Raw genomic sequence first — 14820 nt, 5'->3', positions numbered from 1 at the left:
AGCAGCTGTGGAAAGTCCCTGCACAGGGAGGAAGTCTGAAAGGAAGGAAGGCAGCTGAGAGCCTGTTCAGGTACCCTGGTCAGCAAGACACCTCTGGGCCTAGAACAGCTCTTCTGGGAAGCCTTCCTAGCTTGCTGGGAGCACACAGATAAGGGCTGCATTCTTGGCACAGCATCTCAGTTCTACAAAGAAGGAAGTGAAGGAGGCTGGCATGGAGCCCAAAGTCCCCCACAAAAGCATATACCCTAATGTGCTCTAAACTCAGCAACTACATTAGTTGCTGGATGGAACGCAGACACTTGCCTGGGACACCTGAGAACCTTGCATGTCCATGTCACCTCTCAGTACACACTCACTGGGGACATTACAAGACTCTAGATGCAGTATATCTGCAGCCACAGAGGGTGACTAGGGATCCATACCCACCAGCCAGAGCAGAGGAAAGGCTACCAGACAGGAGTTGGCAAGAATCAGTGCTGGGCTAATTTAGGATATTTGAGATTCATCCAAGACTAAGTTGGGTGGACTTCATTCCTAAGAATTCCTTGATGGATTATTTTTCATTTTGAATTGCAGGTATTATTCCATCAACAACAGCATACTATAAATGAAAATTAGAGGCAAAGAACATAGGGAATAAATGCTCCCAAAGTCCTAGGATGTCAGGAAACATAACAGTCAACGGCAAACTCCAGCCTTGAAGAGTTTGTCCAGCACCTGAAGCTAAGAAGGGTTATGGCTCAATCAAATCCAACCACCAATGAACTTCCAACTCCAGGTACACCTGATCACATTACAAATCTGTTGTTGAGCTGTGCAAACAGACTCTGCTATCCACACTCTTTCAACAAACACTTCCTGAGCCAGGTGCACTGTGCTGGCTGGGAACGAAGAGGGAGGTGTGTGTGTGTGTGTGTTGTCAGTATCTATGTAAAGAGTGGAAGGGGACTGTGTGTGTGTGTCCATGTATGTCCATGTTTGTGTTTGTGTGTGTAAAGAGTGGAAGGGGACTGTGTGTGTGTCCATGTATGTCCATGTTTGTGTTTGTGTGTGTGTGTATGTGTGTGTGTCTGTGTGTGTCTGTGTGTTCTGCACCCTTAAGAAGCTTAGTTTACTGAGGATTAAAGATAAGTAAGTCAACAGCCCTCCTGTAAGTGCCTTATGCACCGAGAGCCATGCAATGTATTATGGGAGGCAGGAGGAAGTTCAGCTCCAGGTCCAGGGAGGAAATGAGAGATATCTGGTAGAAGAGGAGAAATTGAAACTGAGTCCCTAGGTGAATAGTGGCCAGCTCATTCCCAGGCGAGAACCCAGAGCTTGAAAAGGTACTAAAAGTAGAGGCCATTGGAGGGCTGGGCTGAGGTTGGCATTTGTGACAATGTAGCAAGTGGCTAAATGCCAGGTGATGGGAGACTACAGGCTCTTCAGGGGCTGTAAAGCCCTTTACTCTAAACCACTGAGGATCCCATGGAAAGGTTGACATAGATGAAAGCCATGAGATGTGTGAGTTGGAAACATGGATTGACAGGAGTGTGAACTAGAATGAGGGAGGGGAAAGATGGATAGGAGAGCCAATTAATAGGATGTATAGAGGAGGGGTAGATCGCTCCCTTAAATGATGAGTCCTAAACAACAAAGGAAGAGAAGAAAAATAATTGACAAGGGTCAGTGAGGTGGTTCAGCAGGTAAAGGGGACTGCCACACAGACCTGACAATCTGAGTTGAATCCTTAAACCCCTGGTGGGGGGAAAGAACAGATTCTTGTAAGTTATATCCTCAAACCTCCACACATTTTATGCATTCGAACACACACACACACACACACACACACACACACGGTAAGGCATTAGTGGGAGAGAGAGGAGGCTAAATATTTAAGGAGTTTGCAAATTATGAGAACATGGGGGGACACTGGATATGACAGATGAGAGAAAGGACAAGGAAAGGGTGAGTCAGGAAGAGGGGAGGGAGGCAGGCCAGGGGCACTTGGGGGAGAAGGGCACTGTTGGGAGACTTGGTAAAGTCTGGATGTGAGGCAGGTTTACAGGTCTCTGAAACAAGGGTACAGAGGGTATCATCCGGAAGAACAGCAGAGAGATGAAGAGGGGGTCAAGCAGGGCCTGACACTAACGAAGGGGAAGGGCAGGAGACAAGCAGGCTGAGGAGGCTGAAGGAGAGCCCTGGGAGAGTGAGCCTGTGGGATGACCCAGGGCCAGAACACTGAGCACAGCCAGAGAGACCTCAGGAGGGCGCCCTTGACTGAGGGAGCCAGGGCGATGCAGTCCTAAGCAAAAGATGGAGAAGTGTGGAGACCTGAGCTAAGAAACCAACACCCGCTACAAGAGCTTTCATATGTTTCCCCATGGGCTCCCACTTTGCTTGTAGGAGAGGCCTTCCCTGACCACCCTACTTGACACATCGGCCCTTCATTCTCTACTCTACCTCACTTTACAATTTACCATGAGCATTTCCAGTGTTCTAGACATGCTGTTTGCCTTGTGATAACACAGACCACCTGCACCACCCCCATTCCGTGTCACCGCTGTAACTGTAGTACTGAGAGCAGGGTCTGTCACTGTGTCTCTGGTGGTATGAATGAGAACGGACCCCGTAAGCTCATATATTTAAAATGTGGTTCCCAGTTGCCCTGTTGGTTGGCGGGACTGTCCGGGAAGGATTAGGGGGTGTGGCTTTGGTGGAGGAGGTGTGTCACTTAGGGTGGCCTTCGAGGTTTCAAAAGCCAATGCTATTCCCTGCTAGCTATCTCAGCCTGGTGGTTTGTGTCTCAAGACCTATGTTCTCAGCTACTGCTCCACTGCGTTACCTGCTACCATGTTCCCTGCCAGGATGGTGTACTGGCTAGTTTTGTGTCAACTTGACACAGCTGGAGTTATCACAGAGAAAGGAGCTTCAGTTGAGGGAATGCCTCCATGAGATCCAACTGTAAGGCATTTTCTCAATTAGTGATCAAGTGGAAAAGGCTCCTTGTGGGTGGTGCCATCTCTGGGCTGGTTCTATAAGAGAGCAGGCCAGGGGAGGCAAGCCAGTAAAGAGCATCCCTCCATGGCTCTGCATCAGCTCCTGCTTCCTGACCTGCTTGAGTTCCAGTCCTGATTTCCTTGGTGATCAACAGCAGTATGGAAGTGTAAGCCAAATAAACCCTTTCCTCCCTAACTTGCTTCTTGGTCATGATGTTTGTGCAGGAATAGAAACCCTAAGACAGATGGTTAGGGACTCTAACCCTCTGAAACGTAAGCCCCAAATCAAACACTTCCTTTCACAAGTCTCATTGGTCATGGTGGTTTATCATTGCAATAGAAAAGTAACAAAAACAGTACTCAATATTATCTGACCCCCTGGAAGCAGCAAATACTTAGCACATGACACACTTCACACCTGACTGTGTTAAATGCTGGGGACATGGTGAGAAAACAAAACTTTGTAGCTTGATGCTGAAGAGGAGCAGAGACTAACACCAAGCACTGGCAAAAAAAAAAAAATAAAAAAATAAAAAAAATAAAAAAAATATATGTGTGTGTGTGTGTATGTATATATATATATATATATATATATATATATATATATATGTGTGTGTGTGTGTGTGTGTGTGTGTATATATATATATATATATATACACAACATGATCACAAGGCAGGACTCCATTCCATTCTCCTGCTTTTTGTGGCAGTTCCTCTCCAAACCCAGAGCCACCACCTTCTCCAACTGAAGGACCATCTTCCTGGGAAGCTATTAACACTTGAGGTTTGATTGTCATTTCTTCCAGATTTTCAAATGCATTTCTCACCCTTTTCACAGGTTCCTGAGAAGTGGGAACACCTGCCCTCTGCTCTCAAGTGTTAATCTGATTCCATCTATATCTGGGAGAAGAAATCCCAGACTTAGATAAGAGAAAGCAAACAGCACAAGGGTCACACAGAACTAGGTTCTAATCCCTTGTTACCATGGACAGGCTATTAAACGTCTTAGTGGATGGGTTTCCTTATAGCTGAAACTGGAATACTAACTCTCCCAGAAGAGGTCATGTAAAACTAAAATGGGATGATGTACTTGGAGGACTCAGCACTCTACTTGATACAGGATGAGGGCTCAGTCAACAGTGGCTCCATAGATAACCCACTGCTTCTGCTGTTCGATCTAACTGAAACCTTCACACAAACCAAGGCAAACAGTCTTTAGATTTCCAACCACGGAGCGTATGTCAGGATGCATAGAGCACAAACCGGTCAGCAACCTCAGGAGTGATCCCGAATCCCACACACTTGTCCAGATCCCCCCACCCCAAATCTGACTTCAGTTTTGGCTATTCTATTTCTCTCCTTCATTTAACGCAAATACGGCTATTTCCCCACAGCAGATCACATCTCGTCTCATGGCAAAACTCCAAACCCAAGCTGAATTCCACGGTGCAAGTTGTGGCAGAGTTGGGAACACCACACCTCAAAGCTAGCCTAAGAAGGCTGTCGGAAGCCCAGTGTGCACACAAGCGCCAACACACTCGGCTCTAAGAAAGGCAAGGAGGACTGGTCACGACATGCTTGGCCTGCCCCAAAGCTACAGGATAGGCTCCTCTGGCCCTATCTTCTGTTTCAGCTATAAGGAAACCTTTTTCCTTGGCCTCTGGGTATCTCTGACCTTCTGCCTCCCACCCCAATTTATGCATGTTTTCTAAAACTCAGCCCTCCACTTACTGGAAACTACAGTGTGGGGCTGGAGAGATGGCTCAGCTGTTAAAGGCGAAGGCTCACAACCCAAACTAAGATGCCTATTCTACATCTTCAGACATAAGTGTCTGGGCCCAGGCTTCAGTCCTTTATCACCAGTTGTAAACTGGATGTTTCCTATGCATGACCCAATGCCATTTAATTCATCTGAAGACAGTGTCAGAAGAGTAGATGAAATTCAGTGTTGAAGACTTGTCAAACATGCATGAAGGCCTGGGTTCAGTCCTCAACGTGGCAATCGATCAATTGGTGGCAACATTAACTATCTCTTTCCAGCTCCCATTGATGATACTGCCATGAAACACCAAATCTCAACTTTCATCTTTGACTCCTGTCTTTAGAGTCAAGACTGCACATCAGATGGGCTCTTCCCTTGCAACCCCCCCACAGACTGTGTATCTGCCACTGGCCACGTGACAGCACTATGTATTACCTCTAAAACCTGTTTAGCCATCAGATAAGTGTTCCTAAAATGTCACTTCAGTCAATTCTCCACTCAACATAACTTAAACAGATTCCTATTGTCTTGAAAATAGCTGGGGTCTAGAAAAGGAGTTGACAAAGGACAGACCACAGGTTAAGTCCAGCCAGCCCCTTTCTGTAGAACACAGCCATCCTCCCTTCATTTGCAGAGCAGCCTGGCTGCTTTCAGGCTACCAAACAGAGCTGAGTAGCTCTGACAGACCACATCACTTTATAAGCAAAAATATTTAGCCTCTGGTCCTTCGCTGAACAAGAGCACTGACCTGGGCTGTAATAGCCAGATGGTAATAAATCCCACCAAAGATCTATGTTGCTTCAGACAAGGCTTTTGTTCCTGTTGGTCTGCAGATAGGCCCACTTTCTTTATACCCTCTATCCATCTTCCCATGTACAGACTCTTTCCCATCTACCTTTTCTTCTTAGAGAATGCCAAAGCACCACCTGTCTGTGAGGTTCATCCCTGAACTCCAGGGTTCTCCTCCACTGACCTCTGTCTACACCAGTGGTTCTCAACCTTCCTAATACTGTGACCCTATGATACAGTTCCTCATGTTGTGGTGACCCCCTGCAACCATAAGGTTGTTTTTGTTGCTACTGTTATGAGTCAATATAAATATCTGACATGCAGGATATCTGATGTTCGACTCCTGTGAAAGGGTCATTCAACCTCCCAAAGTGGTCGCAGCACACAGGTTGAGAACGACTGATCTACACCAATCATACAAACCTAGAGTGAGATTTCACTATCCCTTCTGCCTAGGATATAGACTTCTATGGGACTCAGGCTTTATAACATCCACAGAGCACCCGCAATAACAACCTTGCTCTTCATCTCAAACACAACCTCAACCGTATCATTTGGTAAATAGGCATCAAACAAACTTACCAATGAAGGCCTAGGGTTCCACATTTGAAGCCTTAAGTTTGGTTCCAAAAGCATTCACTGCAGCCAACAACACCTGAAAGCAAGGAAAGAAAAGTTAAGCTCTAGAAGAGACTGTTACATATCATCTTCCAACTGGTGCTAATATTAAGTTCTGACTAACCACTCTCCTAGGATGCCAGCCCTGCTTCTGTCTAGAACCCACCCCCCCCCCCACCCAGCTTACTCTGCAAACTGGCCTAGGGGCCTTCCTGACATCCCAGGTCCCCACTCTCTCAGCTTCCATGAAACACTTGTGACATGTCTGTAGTAACCCATGATACACTGATATGACAGGATTTCTTACTTCTTTGGGAGTGGGAGGGTTCTAGACTACAGATTTTTAGAGAGATTTGTGGAATCACCCTACCCCTTGAATTCGCTGCCCAGAATACCACATGCATTTATATGATCCTCAGTAAATGTGTAAAGTGGATGTGAAAAAAACCCACCCATTCAGTTCATTACCACATGTGTGGGTTCTAAAAGAATCTGGTTTTCACCAAAGGTATGCATGCCCCAGTCCCATTGCTTTGAATAGGGAATAGTTTGCCAGACAGATTAATGAGATTAATCTAAAGGCACACCTTGGCAATGACACAGCCCTGGGCAGAAACCTTCAGAGGCTCTCAGAATCAAAGCCAGGATGTCAGGCCTGTACCGACTGGCCCAGCCTCACGTGGCAGCCTCGGCTCACCTGGATTCCTGAAATTGACCCTGCTTGTCCAGATAGATAAGACAGACAGTGAATCCCCAAACACAGACCCAACCCCCACACACACACACCCGCCCCAACATCCCCTCTGGTTGATGTCCTTTTCCACTGCATTGACCACCTACTGATGCTATCAGTTATAACACTGTAGCCCATGCCAGGTTCATAATGCCCTCTTAAGTGTGACTCTTCCTTAGGTTGTGGCAAAATACATATAGAATAAAGTTCATAATCTCAGCCATTTGGCATACAGAGCTTGGCAGTGCTCACAGTGTCCCTTTGCACAGCCACTGCCACCATCCACCTCCAGAACACTCTTCATCTGTAGAATGGAAACTATAGCTCAGTCCCTGGGACCAGTAAGTCTCAGTAAAGCATGCATGCATGTATGAATGAATGAATGAATGAATGAATGAATGAATGAATACACTGCTGAACTCTACCATGGTACTATAATCACATGTTTTCTGGATTAATTTCAACCCATCTTAAATGTCTGTCTCTGTCTCTCTTTCTCTCTTACACACACACACACACACACACACACACACACACACCGGGACAGGAACTCAAGCTGTCTGTAAGTTAAGACTTAGCTAAACACACAACTTTGATTGGTCCGTCAATCCACTAGACCCATGGTCATGTCCTAATCCCCCCTTATAGGACCTTGCCTCAGGTAATCACCGCTTTAGCTGGCCACTCTCCTGCCACTGCTAGCACACCTAGGTTTTCCTTTCACCTCCCCACCTCCTTCTCTTTGTTTCTTTTTCTTTATCTTCTCTCAGAGGCCTCAGGGCCTACTTCACTTCTGTCTCTCTGCCCTCACTCCCTGGTGGACTATCTAGTCTGGTTCAATCTCACCTCCGCACCTGATGCTCACCCAGATATTTTTCTCCCAGCCTGGGCCTCTCCTCTGACCAACAGTCAATTGCTGGGGTCAAGTCAGAGGCACGCACACGTTGTTCTATGTTAACTAGTGGGGGGTCTCAAGCTCAGCACATCTAACGTGGACTCCATGTTCATGAGACTTGATCCTGGCAGTGTCAGCACCGCAGTGTAAAGCAACTTGTCCAACTGAGTTCTTTCCCTTAGCTTTCCCTCCACATCCAACACTCACTCAAACTTGTTCTCACATTCATGAATTATTAGCATGGCTTTGCTTGAATCCTTCAGTCTTCCTGGCAAGGATGCCAGAGGGACAGGCATTTCTAAATCTACAGGCTCTGGGGCAGGTGCAGGGCAAAGCCAGGTTTCTAAGTCAATGCCCCCACCCCCACCAATCTATCATCCCTTTCTTGCCTGGCAGCCCTGATGCTCTCATATTTTCTGCCCTCTTGTAGAATGGGAACATTTTGAAGGGAGTGAGAGACAGTCAATGTCCCTTTCCAGCTATGGCACAATAAGAAGTCAGCAAAGGAGGCAGAAGACACGCAGGCTGCCTCCACCTCACCACACAAGGCAGCAGGCACCACTACAATGAACAAACAACCACCACCACCAAGGGAGCAGTGTGTGCACTGTGGAGAGGTGGAGCTGGAGATGTGATGGAGTGAGAAAGACGCGTGGGGTCAACATGTTGGCATTGCCCACTAGGATCAGTGGGATGGTATGCAGGCTAGAGCTTATGCAGACAGAGACTCTGTCCCCTGAACACACTGCCCAGCAGTGGGTGGGTGGTCCTGGCTCTGATCAATGACAGAGGCAGGAGAAGGGTTCACTTTCTAGATTGGACTTCCTTTGAAGGCCACAGGGTTTGTGATGCCACCAGAGGCCATGCTAGTCTCTGTCGTCCACACTACAGCCCTGGGCTTCAATTAAGCCTGAGATTCGTGAGGATGTCTGCAGTCTGTGCTGCTGGCTGATTCCCCTTGGTGGTATCCTGGGGCTTTGCTGCCTCGGAGAGCTGGGGGTTGCTGATGTGAGCTGAGGTCATGTTGAGGTCTGTGCAGCCACTGTGGGCCATGAGTGGGTCGGTGGTCCAGAGGAGGCCAGCGGAAGTGTTAATGTCGGAGGCCCATGTCACCATCGAAGCCCATGCAGAAGTATGGTCTGGGCTGCTGCATGAAGCCATGTTGATGTCCCTGGGTAAGGGAGAGCTGGCCCTGTTCTTCTCTGTCTGCCACAAGACTCTCCTCAGTTGATGGCTTCCGGTATGGGTACAGGAGGAGAAATATTCACCCTCCCTTGGAGGGCTGGCCGCTAGGAATTTGACCATGCTCCAATGAGTATATAGACAACACAAAATGGACTCCTTCTTCTCCTCCTCCTCTTCCTCCTCCTCCTCTTCTTCTTCTCTTCCCTCCTCTTCCTCTTCCTCCTCCTCCTCCTCTTCTTCTTCTTCTCCTCCCTCCTCTTCCTCCTCCTCTTCCTCTTCCTCCTCCTTTTCTCTCTTTCTTTCTTCTTTTTTTTTTGGGGGGGGGGGGAGTGGATACAGGAGGACTGGGATTGAGCATGATGGAGTGCATGATAATTCCCAAATAATCAATTTTAAAAGACTACAATAATAACCATAATCATAATGAAATATATTTTGCCCAGAAATTCTTTTCTTTTTGCTTTTGGATAAATTTTAAAAGTAAATTAAACAAATATTCATTCAATAAGTAATTATTACATTCTTACTATAAAAAACATTGCTCTCTGAAAATGCATAATCTTGTTGAACAAGCAAGAGGAAAACAAAAACAGAGCAATGAAGAAAAACAAAATGTTATTGTCAAAAAAAAAAAAAAGAAGTCACAGCCTTAAGGAGTATGAGATATGTGAAGTGCTTTGGCACTTACAGACTTCCAGCCAACAAGTTCACCTTTCAGAGCATGAATCCTTACTCCCCTGACCCCCAGGGGATGCAAACCCTTCTGAAACCCCTCAGCTGTTAGCCTCTGGCTAGCCACTAAGTCTTGTTTACTTATTTGTATGCCCACACTCATCTTCTCTTCCACCTCCTGGCACCATAACTAGAGGTAAAACTCAACTGTGATTCCCTCAGGAGCCATAGCTGGCGTCCCAGCAGCCATCCTTGGCGTCCCTCTAGTAGCCTCCTAACCACTCCAGTCACCTCTACACACAGTCTCCCAATCACTACTCCATGCAGGATCTGGGCTAGTTCTAATAAAAACCTAAACAAAGAATCTCTGCACTATTGTACTATACAGTCTTCTGCCTCGCTTCGTCTGCCCCAAGTGCAGGTCTTCTAAGACAGGCTGTTTGCCTAGGCAGGGATAGGAACACATCCCTCCCTGGCCTCTTAGTGATTGGCTGAAAGGAGAGGTATACCCTCCAAACTAAGCCAATCAGAGCCTTGTTCTAGAATTGATGGCCAGATGCAGAGAAAGGAACACACACACACACACACACACACACACACACACACACACACACACACACGTTCTAAACTGAGGCTGCCAGCAGTCTTGTCCTCAGAGAAGGGCAGCTTATCCCCAGTGCCAACACAGCAACAAGGAACAGGAGCCAGATGGGCCATGACAAGGTCAACCCCCATTCAGAGTTCATCTTCTTTGGTGACCTCCTACATCCCTTTCCCCAATTATGGACCCATTAAGTTCCCATCTGCACCTGTGCTAGAAGTGGGCTTTTTGTCTCCCTCCCCTTTTCTTCCCTTGCTCCTTAAGTCAAGAACAGTTCCTAGAATGTTGTACTTAATCATTTATTAAGTGGATGAAGCAAGTACATTGGCTCCAGGGCACAAAGACTGGTGAAGGCCAACTCTGTCTTTTCCTAGCTTTGTGATCCCAGGCAAGGTTGTCTAGCCTTGGGTGGAGGTTTGGATAGGTATAGCCCTCACAGACTCACTTGTTTGAATGCTTGGCCCACAAGGAGTGGTACTATTAGGAGGTGTGGCCTTGTTCGAGGAAGGATGTCACTGTGGGGCGGGCTTTGAGATCTCCTATGCTCAAGCTCCGCCCAGTTGTGGCACACTGTCTCCTTTCTACCTTTGAATCAGCTCCTTCTCCAGCACCATGACAACCTGCATGCCACTAAGCTCCCCACCATGCTGACAATGGATTAGACCTCTGAAGCTGTAAGGCAGCCTCAATTAAATGCTTTCTTTTATAAGAGTGCCTTGGTCATAGTGTGTCTTCACAGCAATAAAACCCTAAGACACCATGTGTGCACGTGTGTTTGCATGTTTGTGTATGCAAGAGCTCAAATATGTGCAAGTGCATGTCTACACTACACGTTTATGGAAGCCAGAGAACGACAATCTTGGTTGTTGTTCTTCTGTTTCTCATGCATCTTGTTTCTTGAAGCAGGAGCAACTTACCAATTACGGTAAATTGGCCAGCCCACCAGCCTCAAAGAGCTGCCTGTCTCCAACTCTGCAGCACTAAGATTAGAGCTGTAAGCCACCGTGACCGCCTCTTCTACATGGGATCAGTGGTTCTAACTCAGCTCTTCAAGCACTTTACCTCCTGAGCCATCTCCCTGGCCTTCTCTATTCTTTTATGACTCAATTTCTCTGCAAAAGAAGAGAAGCCACAGTACCTACACAGACGGTCTGGGGATAACTAAGATGAGTAGAAATCCATTCCCTGAAAATAGCTCAGACTCCCCAAATGCTAACTGCTCTTGTTATCAACTCCAGGCCAGAGGCACAGTGTGGGCTTCAGACACTCATAGGTCATTTGGAGGGAGGCATAAGAAAGGAAAGAGCTGACTGGGTATTTACAAGCACAAACTCTCCTGGGAGCAACAAGCCAGCATTTAGTGAGATTTGAGAGTTACCTAGGGCTCTCAGCAAATTGCCAGAGGTCAGAGACCCAAGACAAGCGGTGGAAGAGAAGCACGCATGGCTGCAGGAAAGTACTGCCACGGACAGTACCAGCCAGGTGATGAGAGATGCTCTGTGCCTTTTGGGAGATGATTTTCACAGCAAAGCTTAAAGAGAGAGAGAGGCCTCTTACATTGTCTGGACAAGGTAATAAGGCTATAAAAATGGAACCACACAGAACCCACATGGGCCCAATTTTCGAGGAAAAACAGCGATTGCCACAGCATTTGGGGTGGGGGAGGAGTCACACTTGGGTCTCAGCACGAAAACAGCTCTCAAATGAACGTAATGAGGATGCAGAAAAGCTCCTGGGTCTGCCAGATGAGCAGGGCTGGCTCTCATCTGTCCCCCTTGTCCTGCTCCCTGCTCTCACAGATATCAGGATGGGACAATGCATTCCAGTGGCTCTGCTCCAAAAGTGCACAGTACAGAAGAGACCCTGCTGTCCATCCTCCCACACCCACTCAGAGGCCTTCTCCCTTCTGTCCAGGCTACGGTTGACTCTCTTCTTGCATCACCCCTGAACTTCTCACCTTAGAGCGTCTGACTCTTTCCAGCATTTGTGCCTACTCCCTCCACCCCCATTCCCGCATCAGAGCAGGGCAGCTCAGTGGTTAGCAACACAGAGCCTCGAGGTGTGTGGGTGGGGTCTCCTCTGATATAACTGTGTGATTCTAGATAGTTAACTCATAGCTACAAGTCTTAGCTTCCTCCTTTGTGAAATGGAGATGCAGACATGGCTCATTTGAGACCCTGTGTGGATTAAATGAGCCAGTTCATTTAAAGCTTTACAATCATGCCTAGAACCAGCTGCACCCAAAGAGTCACCCTAAGGTGAAGGCCATGAACATTGGGACACACACACAATATTTCAACGGAACCTCAACACAGCTCTTGTCCTTACACCTCCTTCTCCACCTGGGCCTTTCACATCTGCTGGAAAAGCTCACCCTGCACTTTAACCTACCCTACAAAGTGTAGACAAAAGTCAGGCACCTTCACAAACCTTCCTCAACTCTGCTCAAGTGACAGAACCTCTCCTTTCCTAAGAGGTGGCCCGCCTTTTAATCTCTTGAACAAGCATCAGCTTGAAGTCTGCTGCGTATGTCCCACTCCCAGGTCACAAACCTCTCAGAAACAAGGGGTTCTGGGATCTCACTCCCCCAGTGTTTACTCCCTGTAACCTTAGACATATGTAGACTTAGTAAACATTTGTTGGATTAAAATGAAACATGATGCCTAGAGCCAGGGTCCACAGAAACAGAAACAGGAACAAGTGGCTGAAGGTGTGTAGCATGTTCGAGGCCACAGGCAGTACTGAAAAAAGAAGTCTTAACAAACTCAGCAATTGCAGCAGATGTTGGACTCTTCCCAGCACCCCCAAAGCCAGTGCTTAACTCAGTACTGGGGACCAAGTCATGGCACCTGTTTGCTGGTTTCACCCTAGTCACTTCCTGATGGCCAACAGAAAGCCGAAGTAAAAGCCTGTGCGCATGTGCAGGGCCTTCCACCCCCCACTCACTCAGGGGTGGTCTTTCCTTCCCTCTGAAATGCTCTGTGCAGCTGGGCATGGTGTCGCCGCACAGCTGCAGTCCCAGCGCTGAGGATGCTGAAGCAGGAAGGTCACAAGGCCTACAAGACCCTGGCTCCAAAAAGAATTCTCCATTTACTTCTTTGTCTTGGGGCATTTCTTACAGCACTCTGAAGGGAATCCGGGTTTTATTTCACGATTATTTTAATCAAAGCATCAAGTGTTGGGAGACAAATGTCCTCGATTTTCACAGGCTGATGGCTCCTTAAGAGGATTTATTGATTCACCTCCCTACATAGGCAAATAAATTATGGCCACCTTTTGCTTATACCTCCTTTCTCATTAGTTACCCGGCTTCTTCACTCATGAAAAATACAACAAAGACTGTCTCCAGCATGAAGTACATTTTTAATACGTTATCACAGCGTTCTTTTTGAAAAGAGAAAATCTGACTCTCTGTCGACTCTTGGGCCATTGCCATTAGCTAGATAAATGCCGACTTAATGAAATGATTCTGTAATACACAAAGATGGCTTAATGCAGCATTAGCTGAAAGAGCAAAAAGGAGAAAGCAATCTAAAACCTGCTCCATTACACGCTCCCAGCTCACTGAAGACATCCTCTCGATGGACAGAATAGTATGCAGCCATCTTTAACAAGCATGGGGGGAACTGAAGATACGATGTTGAGAGTGCAGGAGACAGGACAGTTCCTACAAAACTCAAGAAAAATGAGAGTTGGGAGGAAATCTCGGCACATGCGGCGTGAGAGGCAACGGCAGTCTGGTGGGTACTGGTGTGGCAGTGGGAGAGACTCAGACAGCCTTCGCTGCCGAGCTCCTGATCCACAGACAGTGCTTCTCATCCTCTTAGAATGCTCTTCTATGTGCTTCCCAGTCCCTGCTCAGAGGATTTGGGCAAGAAGCTAAACTGTTTCCGAGCTTCACTGTCTTCCTGGGTTCAGTGGCATTACTCTCTAGGCCACAGTGCCTGCCCTGGGCCTGCTCCCAGGGGGAAGACTGGTTACTGCTCTTCCAGAGGACCCAAGTTCAGTTCCCAGCATCCATACAGGGCAGCTCACAACTCCCTATAACTTCAGGTCCAGGAGACCTGAACCCCACTTCTAGCCTTCACAGGGACCAAACCACACACACATACACACACATACTGAGACACACGTACAGAGACAGAGACAGAGCTCAGGCTTATCTTAGAGCAAACTGGATGCATTTTGTCACATGTTGACCCCATAGAGGGAGGTCTGGAGGTGTGCCTGGGCTATAAAGGATGTGACTGGACCCTTCCAAATGGGAGCAAGGATACCCAGAAGCTAAGCAACACCTATGTCCCCCAAACCAGGCAACATTCTCACAATGACAAAAATGGGCCCCAGGGCCCCAGGCAGAAGGCAGCAGGAAGCAAAAGGCTTCCTTGACAAGTCTGCAAGTTGAGCCCCAAAATCATCCTGAGAACCGAAAGGATCTATGAAAGAAAATCTGACACAAAACCTAACACATCTGGCCTAGTGAACATTTGAGGAGAAAAAGTCCATTTGTTGATGGATTGTTCCTTCCCCGAGGTCTTCTGTGGGCCTCTTTTCTATGTACACGATGAGTACAGATGTCCTTTTACC

At 47.3% G+C, this 14820-nt stretch overlaps 1 protein-coding gene across 20 annotated transcripts in view; it reads right to left on the bottom strand.

The window, feature by feature from the left end:
- The window catches only part of Arntl (aryl hydrocarbon receptor nuclear translocator-like), a 135656-nt gene that overhangs the window by 73319 nt on the left and 47517 nt on the right, over positions 1-14820 (bottom strand). For 18 of the 20 annotated variants that reach the window (XR_003946377.1, XR_001785467.2, XM_006507246.4 and 15 more), the window contains one exon: positions 6112-6184. The gene's annotated coding sequence lies outside the window, so the exon portion shown is untranslated. Of the gene's footprint in view, positions 1-6111; positions 6185-6734; positions 13645-14820 lie in introns of those variants that run through there. The other 2 variants (XM_006507247.4, XM_017321950.2) reach the window with 2 other exon arrangements.

Source organism: Mus musculus, chromosome 7 (assembly GCF_000001635.26).
Source record: "Mus musculus strain C57BL/6J chromosome 7, GRCm38.p6 C57BL/6J".
In the NCBI taxonomy this organism is placed as follows: domain Eukaryota; kingdom Metazoa; phylum Chordata; class Mammalia; order Rodentia; family Muridae; genus Mus; species Mus musculus.
Note: the sequence above shows the minus strand (reverse complement) of the source record. Positions and strands in the feature narration are given on the sequence as shown.